Raw genomic sequence first — 18,445 nt, forward strand, 5'->3', positions numbered from 1 at the left:
TGTGAAGAGTTACTACAGTAATCCCCAGTTTGAGAGGTGAGGAGACTGAGGCCCAGCAAAGTTAAATAATTTGCCTTAGGTTGCATAGCTAGGAGGTGGGGAGTCAGCATGTGAGCCCAGGCAGTCCAGCTGCAGACAGTGTTCCTAATCTCTGCGTTATGCTTGCACGAGGTGTGAGGGCTCCCAAAGGTCTCCTACTTGTTATTGTGAGGTTAATTCTCAGCCAGTTTTTAAGCGGCTCCATGTTTTCCCCAAGGGGTTGGCCAAAAAGTTAGGGATCATTCCTTTTGCCCTGCGGTTTTCATAAAGTCTTTTTGCCAGTGGAATAATTGTAGCTGAAGCCATTTAGGAGGCAGTGAGGTGCTTAGGGATAGAGTGCTGCTGTTCTACTGATGACACAATGTTTTATGTGCTTTGGTCTTAAAGGGTACAGGCTCTGTTTCCTCAGGCCCAAATGATTGAGGGAAATGAGTGAGAGTAAGCTGATTGCAGTTTAATCTTGGAAGGATTGAGGTAATTTGTACAGCCTGGTAAGTATTTAGACTTGACTAGGAGGAAGGGTGTTGCTTGTAGAAAAAGCAGAAAAATATTAAAGTGTATTTTGTGTGCAAAACAAAGGGTCTTTCTGTGAAATCAGTAACGTCTAGGTGATTATTTTCAAAGAAAGATTATTTCCAAAGTGAGATTTAAGCCATTTAAAGATGTGAATTGATGGGAGTACTTTTCTTCTTTTTCACCACTCTCCTCACAATGTGTCCCTAAGGTCATCCAGTGATTCCTTCTCAGTGTCTGTCAGATTTGACACTTCTCAGATTCACTCCTTTGTTCTAGGACCTTCTCGGATCCGTTTATGTTACAGCAGCAGCTTCCAGGCTGGTCTCCCTGCCACCTGTCCCCTCTCCTGTGTGTCGTGTATAGCAGTGGCCAGATTAAATACCCCCGCTGCCCTCCTGAGGTAGCAAAACTAAACTCCACCTGACAGAGCCCTTCAGCAGTGGCAGCCTTTCTCCCCACATACTTTCCAATTTAATTCTTACTGTTCAGTGAAGTTTGATCTTTATTTACCCGTCACCTACCTTCCTGTTGTAGGTATGCTACTTTAATTAATACGTCATTTCTCATTTCAGCCCCAGGATAGCCCACACAGATAGAGATTTTTATCCTTGTTTTCTAGATGAGGAAACCAAGAGGCAGAGAGGAGAAAACCCTACACAGGAACTTCCACGTGGGGGCAAAATAATTATTAGTGGAATGAATGAATGAAAGCCAGTAATTAGGAAAGTTTGTGCCGTACTTGAACCTGGGTCAGCCTGATTCTAGATCGTCTGTCACCCTGCCTCCCAACAAAACCCCCTTTGCTGATTACCTGACAGTTTGGTAGTCTGACTGCAAATGATTTCTAATTTTTTTACGCCTTTGCTCCAGTCATTTCTTCAGCCCGGACTGCAGTTAGCCCATTGCCTCATTGTCTGCAGAAAACAGAACAAAATTCACTCTGGTTAGCACTTTGATACTTGAACCACTTTTTATCTTGCCATTCCCTCTGCACTTTTGTATACTTAGAGACTGATTTGTGATGTTTCTAATCGGATTGTGTGTGTATGTGTGCTTCCCAGTGGGCTTTTTGGGCAGGGGTCTGGGTGTGTTGGGTTAAGTGTCAAACAGTCTTGGGTCCTGGCTTTGCCACTTAGTGTCTGTACAATTTTGGGTAAATAAGAGCTTAACTTCTCTTGGACCCCAGCGTCCTCTCCTTCCAGCCTTGCTGGTAGGAGTTGTGAGACTTATTGGAAGGATCATGCATGAGAAGATGTTGCTGTAGTCACTGGCACATAATAAATGACCAACTCATAGAGATTAATTTCTTCAATTAATTAGTGCTTTTCAGTGGATGGTCTGGTAGCTAGACACACTAGTACACCCACACTATGTGCACTATTTGGTTTAGACTTTTCTCTCTAGGGATGATGACCCTTCTGGCAGCGTTAGATGGACTTTTCCAGCTCGCATGTTAGACAATATGCAGTTATCTGGCAGATATTATAGTTATAGAGTTGTTAGGTGTACAGGAGTTTTGAATTATCTACTTTATTTCATTTGCCTTTGTTGTATCTTTGATATATATCCATTAACATTTTTTCTTACATACTTTTTTCAAACCAGTACTTCCCTTAGGTTAAGTGTTTGGTTTAGCTTTTTTCCTTCTTTCTATTCAGTTTTATTTTTGTTCCCATCTGCACATCTCTTTCGAGATATGTTTTTCTGTTCTAGGCACAACATCTGTCATTGGAGAGGTGTTTTCTGCCTTTGCTTGGTTCACAGTCGAGTTGATCTTGGAGCCGGTCTCCTCTTTCTGTTGTTTGGGAGTAGTACCCTAGAGTTCCTGCCGACACAAATCAGTGGAGGAGGAAGACTTGGGAATAAGGAATGTGGTCTCTGCCATGGAGCTGTCTGTCCTGTAGGGGAAGGCATCTCAGAGCAGCAGCTGTTACCACCACACCAGCCATAGATGGTGCCCGGGGGTTGTATGTGTGCCAGACTGAACTGAGCTGCTCTAGGTGGGCCATGTTTAAGCAGGTACAGACATGCCCCCTAGCAGTTTTATTTCATTTAATTTAGTGAAAACTTATTGAGCATCTACTTTCTAGGTCCTCTGGATACATATATGAATAAATTCCTACCCCTGCTCTGAAGTAACTTGTCTGTAGACTAATAGGTAAACAAACCACAGTAAGGAGCATTAAGAAAGTTCTAAATTAAAGACAGCTTAAAAATCCAAGTTTCATGTATCTCTTTTTGAGCGGTAGATGCTAAATTATCTTTAGCATAATTTAGTTTTAGTTTAGGTGTAATTTTGCATCATGCTGGTGCACCTACCTTTGTAATCTTTGAATTTTTCTTTTTATATAATAAATACTCCTTTTCAGTGACTAGCTTACATTCCTTTGGCAGATATTGCAGAGTTTACATACCTCTTTTTTTTTTTTTTTTGCGGTACGCGGGCCTCTCACTGTTGTGGCCTCTCCCGTTGCGGAGCACAGGCTCCGGACGCACAGGCCCAGCGGCCATGGCTCACGGGCCCAGCTGTTCCGCGGCATGTGGGATCTTCCTGGACCGGGGCACGAACCCGTGTGCCCTGCATCGGCAGGCGGACTCTCAACCACTGCGCCACTAGGGAAGCCCTACATACCTCTTTCTTAAAGGCTGCTTCGTGAACAGTCTTGTGGAGAAGGCAAGGGTGGGAGTGTTTTATGAAAGAGTAGAAGAGTGTCCTTCTTGGTGAAGATGCAGTGAGTGATAGGAGTCATTTTGGCCTGAATAGATAGTGGAAGGGAGTTGTTTTTTCTTTCTTTCTTTCTTTCTTTTTTTAATTTGAGCAGTAGCTGGGGAACATATAGAGAAAAAGATAGTTTGGGAAGTGGGGGGAACCCCCAGTGGTAGTTCATATCTAGGAGTTTTCATTTAGTTTGTGAAGTATTGGGAAACTTCCCCAATCATCTGAGAAGAGATGCGTGCCACTACTGATGTATGGGGTGAGTGGGGCTATTCTAAGCTGCTGGCTCTTGGTGTAAATAGACATTCGAGAACATCTGATAAATCTGAGGGTAAAATTAGTAGCACTAGATGTCTGCCTGGCCCTCTGGGAACAGAAGGCTTCCTGGTGGAAAGGCTGGAGTTGCTGAAGAATGGCATGCCTCTGATTAAATGGAAAAAGACTAAGGATTAGAGCTAAAGAGAAAGACTCCAGCGTTAGACTGGTTAGCTTTATCTGTGAACTAATTAGAGAGGGGATGACTTTTCCAACCAGTAGATGGTGATGGAGAAAAGCAGGACAGGCAGTCACAAGATGTGTTTTCCTATCCCAGAGTTCTGCCCTTTTCTTGCTGGTAAGTCCTCATGAACTCTTTGAGCCTCAGTTTCCTCATGTGAAAGAAATGGGGATAATAATACCTACTGGATGTGGTTATTTTGAAGGTTAAATGGAGAACACCGGTGAAAGTGCTGTAGAAGCTGCCTCCTGTTACTCTAATAGGTTATTATATTAAGCATAATTTTCCACAACTTTGACTTTCTATCTCCCCTGTGACCCTTCGTCAAGCGTTCTCAGGATTATATTCCAAGGAGAAATTTAAACCATGTCTAGCTTCACCAGTACTCAGTTTGACCACAGAAAATGGGTTCATGAGGCTGTGTAATGTTCATTTGCCAGTTAGAAAGGAAGTGAAACCATAGGTATTTCAGTGAGATTTTTTCCCCTCTTCCCCACTTTGTGAAAAGTATATTCATATGTTTTATAAGACTCCACTACAAGTCTAAGTTGGTGACAAGAATCACCATTATTGCTCAATTTATTATACTTTCACCTCTTTTCCCTGAGTGAGTCATTGAATCCTGGAAATGCAACTCTGTTTTTGTTTAGGAGGAGGTGGTGGTGAGGGAGAACTTGGGAATGACTTTTAAGTAAGAGAACTTTGTATTATATTTATCTGTCTGGAGGCAATAAATCTGTTTCAGCAGATTAAATACAGACTTCCTTATAAAGCCCTGTTTTCTCAAACCTCTTATCAGCAGCACTTGGCAGTAATCACACCTACGGAAACTTGTAATTTTCCTCAAGGAGGTGACACTGACAGAATTAAAAATGAAGGAGCCCCCCTGAAAAGCAAGTTCATTACAAATTAACAGTGGTCTTAGCAAAGCAGTGGGCTAAGGCGTGTCAAATAGCGATATGGATAAAGAAACCCAGCATTTTAAACTGTCAGAGCTGGGAGCAGGGCTAGCCTGAGAACAAATTAATCACATATTGTCAAGGCAAAGTTGCATCAAATTAACACATCGGATTCCAGCATATTAATGTTAGAATGCTTTCACCTGATTATTACTGCAAACCATTGCCCCTCTTTGAATGCAAAGATATAATTAAATTGCTAAATAGAAAGTGCATATAATATCTCCACATGCATTTAGGATGCATGAGCTGAAAAGTGCACATCGTAGGAAGTGACAGATTCTATTTGTAGGGGGAAAACTTTACTTTTTTTCCCTTTTATTTACTTGGGAGTACTAGAGTATGAAATTAGAAAAGTTAGTTATGTTATTCATATCCTATATGAGTTAGATGAAATACAGGTTTAATTTAGCTGATTTGCTACACTGGCTATGAGTACATAATTACCTCTGCATTTTTCTGAAAGAGAAATGGAAAATGTTGCACAATAGTCCTTTACAACAAAATCGCCCATTACACGTAATCCTAGTGGTGAATCTGTTGTCAGAAGGTTCTTAGGAGAAACTAGACTGGCCATTTCTGACAACTGCCTTGTACATAGGAGTTACTTTCTGGCTCTGCTTGATCTATTGTGTGTGTTTTATGATAGTCAAAACAAGAATTCTGGCAGAAGGCCAACTGTAGTTGACCATTCTGATCAAGGAAGCAGCCAAGAAAGAAGAACTTGCTTTTTGTTAGTCCCTGCTTATCCCAGGTTATACTCGGGCCAGGCCTTCTGGCTTGCTGTCTCTGCTACTCACACCCAGCCTTGCTGTGTCTGTTAGTCACACTTAGGCTTGACTGTTCTCCCTCTGTCCTCTAGCAAGCTCTGATGGTCCTCTGCATTAAAATCTTCCTTAAAACTCGCCTACTTTCATGAAGCCTCCTTCAGCAACCCAGGCATTCACAGACATCTCTCTTCAGCTTTGGGATAGGGCAGTCTTGATTTACAGATCTCACTTAGGAACAACTGTGGGGCTTGTAAACCGGGAAAAAGGAAGCAGTGATCCCTAGGAACCAGCGTGGGTTCTCTCAGAACCAGGCAGGTCAAGAGAACCTCATTTCTTTCTTCGGTGTGTGATTAGCTAGAGTACTGTGGTCATGGTGTTTTGAATTTCAGTAAAGCATCTGACTGTTGTAGCAGAATCTTGTACAGTATTCTTGTAGGCAAGCTGAAGAAATGTTGGCCAGTAACATTGTGGTCAGGTGGGCTTGCACCTGGACTGAGTGACGAGGCACAGAGTGACTATAGACACGTGTTGATCCAGATAGCTATCTATTGTGGCAAGCTGCAGGACTCCGTGTGTTCAGGGGCTTGGTGAGAACATTGATGACAGGCTGATCACATTCACGGAAGGCAGAAACTGGGGGGGATAGCAGGCATGTGCTGTAACAAAGTCAGGGACCGAAGTGGCCTTGACAAGACAGAATGGTACACTTGCGCTTAGGCCATAAAATGCAGTTGTTTGTGTATGGGGGCGGTGAAAGAGAAGGGCAACATATGGTTTAACCAAGACGTACATGGAAGAAAGTTGGTTGTAAGCTCAGTATGATTGAACACAGCCAGAGAGGTAGAAGAAAAACTCATTCGTTCATTCACTCTGAAATATTTCTTGAGAGCCTGTATGTGCTAGGAACTTTGCTAAATGCTGAGGATACAATGGTGAATGAAACAGAGGCCCCAAACTCATGGTGTATGTAATCTTGTAGAAGATTGAGACAATTACAATAAAATGTACTAAATGCTATGGGAGGAAAAGTTCAGTAGGCTGAGCCCCTTAAAGGAGGGGCACCTGGCCGGGACTTGGGATGGGCGGGTATTAGGGAAGACCCCTTAGATGAACCCTAAGCCAAACTTTGAAGGATGGGAGGGGGTTAGTTAGGTAAGAAGCTTCCAGGCAGGGGAAATGCTGGTATAAAAATCTGAGGTGAGAGAGAGAAATTCTGGTGGATTCTGGGAGAATGAAGGTAGTTGAGTGTGCCTGCAACGTAGAGGGTGGAAGAGGCAAGAGATGAGGCTTGATCAAGAAGGTTCTGACCTGATCCTGAGAGTCATATTTTCTGTTTTGTTTTGTTTTGTTTTTTTGTTTTTTTGTTTTTTTTGCGGTATGCGGGCCTCTCACTGTTGTGGCCTCTCCCGTTGCGGAGCACAGGCTCCGGACGTGCAGGCTCAGCGGCCATGGCTCATGGGCCCAGCCGCTCCGCGGCATGTGGGATCTTCCTGGACCGGGGCACGAACCCGTGTCCCCTCCATCGGCAGGTGGACTCTCAACCACTGCGCCACGAGGGAAGCCCCCTGAGAGTCATATTTTGAGCAAGGGATTGACATCCTCAGGTCTGAATAAATCACTGTGCCTCCACTTAGCAAAAGTAGAGAGTTTAGTGTACGGGAGTAGTGTGTGCCTATAAGACGGACTTTGGTGACTGTAAACAGCCTGTGTTCAGACAAAGGCTACCAGGAGGAGGTGGAGACTGGGAACAGGGTGTATGAGTTGGGATTTACAAAATCTGCCTGGAGAAGAGAAGACCCAGGAAGATCTGAGCATTGCCTGAATGTGGTAGAAATGTTCTCAGGTAGAGGAGGGCTCTGCATGGCTCCGCCAGGCTGGGCACGGCAAAGGGAGTATTAACCCTCTTTCCATGGTTAAGTGTTCATTGTTGCTGTTTATGGGAGGCAGTGTAGTAAAATAGAAGGAGCCTTAACTCCCTAGACTTGCATTCTATAGTCTTGGACCTTACCTTTAGGTCTTTAATCCATTTTCAATTAATTTTTGCGTGTGGTGTAAGGTAAGGGTCCAGCTTCATTCTTTGACATGTGGATATCCAGTTTTCCCAGCACCATTTGTTGAAGAGACATTCTTACCTTACGTGACTTATAGTGAAAGCACAGCTCACAAGTAGAAAGATAATGGCCAGAGTTTTATCCTTCATATTTATGTGACTTTCCTTGATAATCTACATAGTAAAGCCTCTTATTTGAAATACACTTTTTCTTATTGTGGTAATCATTTTGCAATATATATAGATAGATAGATAGATAGATAGATCAAATCGTTATGTTGTACACCTTAAACTAATACTGTGTCGATTATATCTCAATAAAGCTTCGAGAAAAATACCCTTTCCCTTATCTCATCACTTGTGTCCATATTCTGTGATATCATGCTTCCCGTTCTTTGTTTGTTCTGTTCTCTGTGCCTGGAATGTCTTCCTTTGTCAGTGAATTCCTGTTTATCTTTTAAGATTCAGCCCACATGTGACCTCCCTTGACTCCCTCAGGTTCACTCCCAGAAGTTGCACTTATCACACTCCATTGTAATTATATGTTTACATATCCTTCGCACACACAAGAATGCAAGCTCTGTGTGGACAGGGATAATGTTCAGCTTGTCTTTATAACCCAGCAACTAGCACAGATCCTGGCATCCAGTAGTCATTGAGTAAAATTAAATGAATGAACAGGCCACCTTTGTCATAGAGACTGTAAAATGGTGAAGGATAAGATGCCTCCGTTTTATATATAATGAGCTGAGCTTCTGTCTCCTCAATTCTAAAATTAGGAGATAGATAAGTCTCTGAGGTCCCTTCTGGCTCCAACAATCTATGAAAATTACATAAGGAATTCCTATCCAAGTACTCCCAGAGCTTCATTACCACAAATCTCACAAGATCTACCATCAAATGAGACCAAATCTTAACTTTTTTTGGTTGGGGGGCTGGGGGCCCTAAGGAATTTTGCCGTTCAAGGGTCAGGTGAAGTAAAGTGTGTTGGCTGAGCCTTACCAGTGTGTTCTGGTTTCAGCAGTTCTATCTTTCATTGCAGGCAAGGCATTCCCACCCTCTTTCAGCCTCACTGTTCTCATTTCTAAAATTGGGAAGACTGGACAGAGTCATCAATTTGTACTGATTCAGTATGTGTGTGTTTGAGGGGGTAATGAATGTATTTTGAAAAAGCATATTCAATATTCTAATATTATGTAAGGAAAATTTAAAAATAATTTTTATACAATACTTACAAAGAAGTAAAGCCTCATTAAGATTTGACTGTTGGGGATATGCAGAAGATAGAATAAATTTTAATGGCCATGGTAAGGTGCACATCATCTTTGGGGGAGTGTGAGATTTTTATAGTTATCAGAAGGGGTCGTGGGTTAAAGATGGTCATGAAACACTGCATTAGTTTCTGTTCCTATTCTAATTTTCTATGATTCTGTAATGATGAGAATTTCACGGAAGGCTTCAGTGGGATGAGCCCTACTTCTGGTGTATGTATGAGTTGTACCTACAGGTTTTGTTTGCTTGTTTGTTTTTTAAAATTGAATCCTGACTCTGTTACTTACTAGCTATGTGACCATGGGCAAATCACTTAATCTCTCTAAGCCTTACTTTTTTCATTTGTAAAAGGGATATGATGGTTAACACCTTCTATATAAGATTATAGTGAGAATTAAATAATTAAAGCTCTTAGCGGATGGCACATCATAAATGTTCTGTTCATATTAGTTATTGTTAGAGATTTGGAGGTGAATATTAACCACACCTCTCCCTGATCTGACTTTGGTACCCTGAGAGTTCCAACGTAGAAATCAGAAAAATGGAATTTCAAATGTTCATTTTATTACTGGCAAATCTGCTTATGATTTGCAACCCTAATACCTCCTCCACTGAGTGTAGACAAGCACTATCTGGTAGAAGTTTCTATGTTGATGGAAATATTCTATATCTGTGCTGTCCAGTATGGTAGCCACCACTCACATGTGACTGTTAAGTACTTGAAATGTGACTAGTGTGACTGTGGAATTGAATTTTAAATTTTATTTAAATTAAATTTAAATGGCCACATGTGGTTAGTGGCTACTGTATTGGACAGTGCAGGTCTAGACATTGGGATGACTCATCCAAGGCAATATCTGATCTGCAGAGGAGACAGACTTTTCAAAATTGCTGTCTCATACTCTTTCCACGCCAGTAATGGAATTAGAGAGATCTGGGCCCTCAGACCTGCTGCTAGATAGCTGGCCGGGTCCCTGACCCCCAAAGTTTGAACACAGGAGCAACTGCTGAGCAGACACTGAGTGCCTAGAACGGGTAAGGCTGTGTCAGTTAACTCACTCTTCCTGGGACAAAGAGAAGGAATCTGATTTTCCCCAATATCTCTAAAAGGACAGAGAGACCTATTTTGTGGCTAAAGCTAAGAAGCCTGGAAATAGAAGGAATAGTTCCCCTTATACTAGTGACTACATGTTGTACAGAGCATTTTCTTAATAAATTTTAAACTTTCAATGCTTAGTGATAAAGACTTGTTTATATTTTGCTTCCTTCTATACTTTAAATATGACCCTATTTTTTTCCTTCTATACTTTTTTTTTTACCATGTAGTTGGATGATTCTAAGTGTAGCTTATTTTTAGACAGAATGAAGACAAATACTTAAAACTACAATTAAAATGTTTTGTAAATCTCTTCCCTGAATTCAGTCTTATCTCATTTATATTGACCATGGCTTTTGGTAAGCTTATGGAAAGTCAGTTGCTTCTTTGTAGCTCTTTTTTCTTCTTCTTCATGTTCTTTTCATTGGGCTTAAGTATTAAAGGGAATCTTATCAGTATAGCTTGTTTCTATAGAAACAAGGGGAAAGGGGAAAGTTGATGTTTCTTTTGAAACTTCCCCAAAGGAACATCTTGCTTATAGCCTAGCAGCATGTGTAGTGATTGTGTAGTTTCAGGGTGTGGGGACATCCTGTTGTCCATGAGTAACTAAGTGAATTTGAAATGGCAGTATTTTGGAATCAGATCTTACATTTGGGGATTTATCTTGAAGTCACCATCACATGTATAGCACCCCCCCTTTATTGAAATAAACATTGGTTATGCTTCTAAAGTTTTCCATTGATATCCTTTCTCATTAAGTATATTCAGCCTATTAAAGAGTGGCCTTAAAGACCCATGTATAATTATGGGATATGAGCAGTTATTTTAATGACCATGTAATTTATATCATGAGGATGTAGCATATCTAAAGCAGCCTTCAATTAATTAGAAGAGGCTATTTAACCTACATGTATAAAAACTTCAATTAAAACATCTTTGCTAAACTTCTTGTTTGATTTTATTGTATTTTATATGGTTCAGTTGTTTGAAATATCCTTAAAAATAGTTATTGTCTTGAAATGGTAAAGCATTGATTAAGCATTTACTGTGTGTCAGGCATGTGCTAAGTATTTTATATATATTATTTCATTTAATCCTCACAACAGCCTGTGAGATAGGCGGTGTCACTGGTTTACACTGGTTTACAGATGTGAAAATTTCTCTGGACCTCAGTCCTCTATATTGGAGTTAATATTACCTACTTCAGTGTGTTATGAGGATTAAATGAGATAAAACATGCCCACCTTGAAGCAGGTACTCAATAAATGATAGCTGCTATTCTTGTTATTTTTGATTTCATGTTTTAAACAGGTAATGCTTCTTATGTTTCAAAATGTAAAAAGATATTACACAGTGAAAAGTCTCTCTCCTTCCTGTCCTCCATTCATCTAGTGCCTACCCATACCCATTTTGCTAGTTTGTTGTAGATCTTCCAGAGTGTACATATACAAATATGAATTTATATTCTTATTCTTTCACCTTTTACACAAAATATAATATACTACTAACACTGTTCCAGAGCTTCCTTTTTTTTACTTAACAGTATAACTTGGAAATCTGTCTGTATTAGTGCGCTGAGAATTTCTCATTCCTTCCTGTTGCTGCATAGTATTCCATTGTTTGGAAATATTATAGTTTATTTAGCCAGTTCCCTGTTGATGGAGACTTGAGTTGCTTCTAATATTTTGCTGTTAGAAACAATGCAGCAGTGAATAATCTTGTACATATGGCATTTAAAAGTGTGCAATTATATATGTAGGATAAGTTCCAGGAAGCAGAATTGCTGGGTCAAAGGGAACATGCATTTGTGATTTTTGTAAGTATTGCCAAATTGCCCTGCATAGGGATTGTGCCAATTACACTGCTACCAGTAATATGTGAGAGTGCCTGTTTCCTCGCAGCTTCACCACAGAATTTATCAAATGTTTGGATTTTTGCCAGTCTAATAGGTGAAAAGTGAATCTGTGTCATTTTAATTTGCATTTCTCTTATGAGCGAGGTTGAGCTTTTCATTTGTTTAAGAACCTTGGCAGTTTTGTGAATTTCCCAGATGTATTGGATTCTTGATCTTTTTCTTATTTGCTAGGAGTTCTTTATATGTTAGGGAGATTAGTCCAGTTTATTGTGTATCTTTTGATTTTGTGGATTTTTTGGGGCTAGTATACTTTTTTTAATATAGTGAAATTTGTCCTTTTTTTCCTTTATAGCTTCTGGATTTTGAATTCACTTGTTTGGGGAAGTATTTTTCATATTCTTGCATAATTCTTAAGTTTATTCCTAGATATTTGCAGTTATTGCTGTTGTAAATGGGGTCTTACTTTCTGTTACATTTTTATTATGTGTGCGAAGCCTGCTGATTTCTGTGTTAATTTTGTATTCCTTTACATTACCAAATTCTCTGTTTATGGTAGTTTTTCATTAGTTCTTATGGGATTTCCAAGTACAAGAGTATTATTAATACAGAATAATATAGTGATTTATTTTTACCTCTTTCATTTCCATTTTTGTATCTCTGACCACTTTCTCTTTTCTAGTGTTGTTATCTTTATCACTATTACCACTACCACAGTACTTGGCATTAAGCTAAAAGTTGGCATTAAGTAAATGTTAATTCTCTCTTTAAATTACAAGCCATAAATATCTAAAATGTAGCTAGCCAGTGATTATGTCAAGCAGAAAATATTAAGAAAAAATATAATGAGTGAAAAAAGGGAGGGGGAGTTGAAAATGTCTTTGTAGTCTATGATCCTTTCCTGCAATGCTTGTAACAGCCTGTATTAAAATAGGGTGGGGTTTTTGTTTAGTTTTTGCCATTGTTGAAAAGATAATCATTTGAGATGTGTATTTTGAGTAACTATGGGTCTTTTTTCCCTTAGAAATCACTTGGCATTCTTTTTTCTTTCACTCTGGAGAAGAATTAGCACTTGACAATATACCATAAGATTATGTCTTTGTGTTCTACAAGTAATAACCGTGCATTTTATTAAATATAGACCAGCATTAGAATTAGCAACTGGTGGTGCAGTGGTTAAGAATCCACCTGCCAATTCAGGGGACACGGGTTCGAGCCCTGGTCCGGGAAGATCCCACGTGCCATGGAGCAACTAAGCCCTTGCGCCACAACTACTGATCCTGTGCTCTAGAGCCTGCGAGCCACAACTACTGAACCCGCCTGCCACAACTACTGAAGCCCACGCACCTAAAGCCCGTGTTCCGCAACAAGAGAAGCCACTGCAATGAGAAGCCCACGCACCACAACGAAGAGTAGCCCCCACTCACGGCAATTAGAGAAAGCCCACGCACAGCAATGAAGACCCAACGCAGCCAAAAGTAAAAATAAATAAATACACTAAAAAAAAAAAAGAATTAGCAACTGAAAGCAGTTTAAGGTTTTCCAGAGCTTCTTAGCAGGAATTTTTGATTTTTATTTTCCTGCTAACTAACTTCCTGTTTCTTGATTCATAGTAGTCTTATAATGAGTTGTCTCTAGCATTAAAACTTTTGCTTTAAGAGGGTTCTGTTTTTGTTTGTTTGTTTTTTGTTTTTGGTAAACTATAGGGGACCAGAAGAATTTGAAGGAGGAAAGATTATGAAGAAAAATTAAGAGTGTTCTAGCACATAGTGCATTTCTCTTTTCTTCCCTCCATACCTCCCTCCCTGTGTCCTTAAAGGAACTTGTTGGTTGCTTGGGAATAACTGGGTTCTTTTCTTCTCCATATAAGCTGAAAAGATTGTGAGGCTCCTCATTCATCTGTGAAGTAGAGAAATGGATTCACTTGTAAATATGTCTTAAATTTTTAAAAATTAATTGAGTAGATACAGAAAAGTATTTTAAAGGTACAGGCAAGGTATAAAGTTGTACAATAATCACTCATGTACCACCCAGTTTGGGAGTAAGAACATTACTTTTACTTCTGAAGTCCCCTCTGTATCTTCCTTGCTCTCTTCCCACTCATAGAAGGTGTCTTTAATTCCCTTGCTTCTCTTTATAGCTTTGTCCCATGTATTTGTATCCCTAAACAATATAGTTTTGAACTTTATATAAATGTATTTATATTTATACATACTTACATATATTTATATATAATTAAATATTATAAATGTTTATAATAAATACTTAATTACGCTTTAAGTATTTTTCGGTAACTTTTTTCTCTCAACATTATGTCCCTGAGATTCACCCATGTTGATACCTGTAGCTATATAGTTAATTCATTGTACATGTATACTGCAGTTTATTTATCTGTTTGATTGTTGATGAACATTTGGGTTGTTTACAGTTCTTGCTATTACAAACAATACTGTTTATAAATATTTTACATGTGCAAGAATTACCCCAAAAGCAGAGGCTTAAAAACATTTTTTACCATGAATCACATATAATAAGAGAGAATACATTTTAGATCCTGACCCAGTACACACATACATTAAGTACATGTGCACATATATATAATACATCGAAACAAAATTTTTGTGAAAAAATACTGACCAGAACCAAGTGTAAATGCACTCTGATATATTTTATTCTAATCTATTCTATTTCATTAAAAAAAAATGCTGGTCAAAAATGGCTAAATTGATTTCCTCAGGACCATGGTTTGAAAATTCCTGTTGAAGAATACATGCAGATGTGGAATTAAAGGGTCACAGCATATGTGTGCAGCTTCAACCTTAATAGATAATACCGAATTGTTTTCCAAAGTGGTTATTCCCATTTACACTCCCTCCAGCAATATGTAAGTGTCCCATTTATCCCATCAGACTTAATGTTTTCATCTTGTAGATGTGAAATCATCTTGTGATTTGAGTTTGTATTTCTCAGGTTATAATTGAGATTGACCATCTTTTGTGTGTATTGATTATGTTTGCTGGTCTGTGAAGTACTTTTTCAAATCTTTTGTCCATTTTTGTTTATCATGTCTTACTGATTTGAAGGAATTTTTTAAAATGTGTTTTGGATAGTAATCATTTTAATGGACACTAACCATTCTGTTGCAAATATGTTCTCCCGATTGTGGCTTGTCTTCATTATCTTTATGGTGTTTTTTGATGAGCAGAAATTCTTATTTTTAATATTGAATTTATAAGTCTTATACTTCATTATTTATACTTTTTTTTTTTTTTTTTTTTTTTTTTTTGCGGTACGTGGGCCTCTCACCGCTGTGGCTTCTCCCGTTGCGGAGCACAGACTCCGGACGCGCAGGCTCAGCGGCCATGGCTCACAGGCCCAGCCGCTCCGCGGCATGTGGGATCCTCCCGGACCGGGGCACGAACCCATATCCCCTGCATTGGCAGACGGACTCTCAACCACTGCGCCACCAGGGAAGGCCCATTATTTATACTTTATGTGTCTTGTTTAAGAAATCCTTCCCTACCCCAAGATCATAAAGATGTTTTCCTATGTTGTATTTAAAGTTTTCATATTTAAATAATCTATCTAGAATTCACTTTTTAAATTTTTATTTAATTTTTATTTTTTTTGCGGTACACAGGCCTCTCACTGTTGTGGCCTCTCCCGTTGCGGAGTACAGGCTCCGGACGCGCAGGCTCAGCGGCCATGGCTCATGGGCCCAGCCGCTCCGTGGCATGTGGGATCCTCCTGGACCGGGGCACGAACCCGTGTCCCCCGCATCGGCAGGCGGACTCTCAACCACTGCGCCACCAGGGAAGCCCCAAGATGGTGATCTTTTGAGTCAGTCAGACCTGGGTTTCTACCTGAGTTCTCTCACTAGTTGTGTGACCTTTAACAATTTCTTTAACTTCCTAGGAGTTTATTTATCTGTAAAATGGAGGGATGGCAGTTTTGAAGATCAAGAGAGATACATAGAGGGCTCAACCTAGTGCCCGAGTAAATGTTAGCTCTTTTAAATTTTTGTTACTCTTTCCAGAAGTGTTCACCGTGCTAATGCAGAGTGTTAAATGTGAAACATCTCACATTACCCATGTAATAGTGTAAAATGGAATATGGGTACATGGGAGAGACAACCATAAAGGGAAAAACAAGAAAGGTACTACAAGGTTAGAAGATGAGGGGGAAAGCAGTAAGCTTGACAGGTGACCAAAGCCAAGGAGACCCTCTGGCTTCCCTCAGTTTTCCAAGAGCAGGATTTCTTAAGGATGTTCTCTATGCTGGCTTTTTTTTTTCGTGTTCTGTTCAGTTAGTTGTACATCCCTACACCTTTGGGTCAGAGGGAGCTCTTACTTCCTGTGGCCCAGTGGAGTTGCCTAGGGTACTTTAGGAGAAGGAAACTTGTTCTCTTCTACAGGAATCTCAAGGGTAGTTAGGGATTTTCATTCTCACCAGTTCAGCAAGTAACCATTTGGTATCCCCAGAGTTCTGCAAGTACCTTATTAGAAAAGAAATACAGTTGCATTCTTCTGAATAGAAAAATGTATAATCAACAGAAATACAGAAATATATATACCATGCAGCATCAACATATAGTAGATAGTAGCTTTTAGACTTCTTTCCTCTTCCCCTCGGTATGACTCAATCTAATTCTTGTATAACTTTTTCATTGGGCCCCACTGTGGAACATCAGAAATAGGAGGGAATTGTGTAGCTCACTTCCATCGAACCTTTTGCTCTATATTTTTCATGCCCAAAGACAAGAAAGGTGTGTCTTATTCATTCATTGTCTTTATATATTTCTCTTGGTTCTGCTGTTGTCACTTTGGTTTTTTAGTAAAGGAAATTGGCTTATTTGAAACGTTTGTCTTAATCCTCTATGGAAATACCAGTTTACGGGAAGGTTAAGGCAGCTCCTTTAGGTTCCCCTCACAGTCTCTGCTGCAGTTGTCCAAAAGGAAACCCCAGGGAAACCCCTGAGCACAGGCGTTGGAAGAGCAGTGGCTGCACAGAAGACAGCACTCCAGATGCTTTATCAGGTGCTGTCTGGAGAGCAGAAATAATGGTTTGAAGGCGGAAATGCTGATGTCTCCACTTTCCCAACTTAGCACAAACATCTTCTTTATCTTTGGTGGGTTTTGGTGCCACAGGGGCGGCTCCAAGAAGCTTAAATGCAAGTGTGATTGTTTTTACAGTCCTGGCTTTGAAAGCATGGTGTTTGGGGATTTTCTTGACTTGAAGGGAATGGATTCATAGCCTCCACTGTCAGTGCCATTTCCCTTTCTGTGATGACTTGTTCACTGTTTACATGAGAGGATTCAGGAAGTATGAGAGATATACATAAATAGGTAAATGAACAAACAAATAAATAAAAAGCTTTGCTGCCTTTGTCACATAGCAAAATGGCTTGACTATAACATAATGGGAACACAGCAGCTATTTGATTACAACTTCAGGATTTTTCCTTGAAACTTCCAAGCATGTCTGACTTTTTTTTTTTCTTTCTATTTTAAATAACACTATGACATGGGAGAAGAAGTATCCTAGGATGCCATGGTTGCAGTGGGACTTTTGAATGCATCGTCATCCCAGTCACTGTAGGTGCTGGTGTGAAATACTCTCACTACTGGTGCTTGCTTGCCACTGGCATGTCCGTCCTTTGGAAGGCCCAGAAAATGATTTGTAAATTATTTGCTTCTTGCCTAGTACGGTGTTTGTTTGTTTTTTAACCAGCCTAACCATTTTTAAGTGCTCAGTTCAGTGGTATTAAATACCTTCGTAACGTTATATAATCATCACTACAGTGTGTCTCTGTAACTCTTTTCATCTTGTAAAACTGAAACTTCATACCCATTAAACACCGACTTGGCATTCTTCCCTCTCCCCAGTCCCTGGCAACCACCATTCTACTTTCTGTCTCCATGAATTCAACTACTCTAAGTATCTCATGTAAGTGGAATCATACAGTATTTGTCTTTTTGTGTCTGGCTTATTTCACTTAGCATAAATTCCTCAAGGTTCATCCATGTTGTAGCATACTGCAGGATTCCCTTATTTTATGTACGTATGTATGTATGTATGTATGTATGGATGGATGGATGGATGGCTGCGTTGGGTCTTTGTTGCTGCGCGCGGGCTTGCGCGCAGGCTTTTTCTAGTTGCGTTGAGCGTGTGCTACTCTTCGTTGCGGTGCGCAGGTTCCTCACCTGGTGGCTTCTCTTGTTGTGGAGCACGGGCTCTAGGAGCATGGGCTTCAATAGTTGTGGCTCGCGGGCTCTAGAATGCAGGCTCAGTAGTTCTGACGCATGGTCTTAGTTGCTCCACAGCATGTGGGATCTTCCTTGACCAGGGATCAAACCCGTGTCCCCTACATTGGCAGGTGAATTCTTAACCACTGCACCACCAGGCAAGTCCCTCCCTTATTTTTTAAAGCTTAATAACATCCCATTGTAGCTGTATACCACATTTTGCTTTTCCATTCATCTGTCAGTGGACGCTTGGGTTGCTTCCATTATTAGCTATTGTAAATAATGCTGCTATAACATGAGTGTACAAATATTTCTTCCAGACCCTGCTTTCCATTCTTTTGCATATATACCCAGAAGAGGAATTGCTGGAACATTTGGTAATTCTAATTTTTAATTTTTTGAAGAGCTTCTATACTGTTTTCCACAGTGGCTGT

The 18,445-nt window shown here is 40.0% G+C and overlaps 1 protein-coding gene across 5 annotated transcripts in view; it reads left to right on the forward strand.

Annotated features, from left to right (window-relative positions):
• Positions 1–18,445, forward strand: part of MAPKAP1 (MAPK associated protein 1) — a 235,332-nt gene that overhangs the window by 65,393 nt on the left and 151,494 nt on the right. The window contains exon 1 of one of the 5 annotated variants that reach the window (XM_060101590.1): positions 9,785–9,853. The exons of the other annotated variants lie outside the window; for them this stretch is intronic. The gene's annotated coding sequence lies outside the window, so the exon portion shown is untranslated. Of the gene's footprint in view, positions 1–9,784; positions 9,854–18,445 lie in introns of those variants that run through there. 5 annotated transcript variants of the gene reach the window in all.

This window comes from Mesoplodon densirostris, chromosome 6, assembly GCF_025265405.1.
Source record: "Mesoplodon densirostris isolate mMesDen1 chromosome 6, mMesDen1 primary haplotype, whole genome shotgun sequence".
NCBI lineage: Eukaryota > Metazoa > Chordata > Mammalia > Artiodactyla > Ziphiidae > Mesoplodon > Mesoplodon densirostris.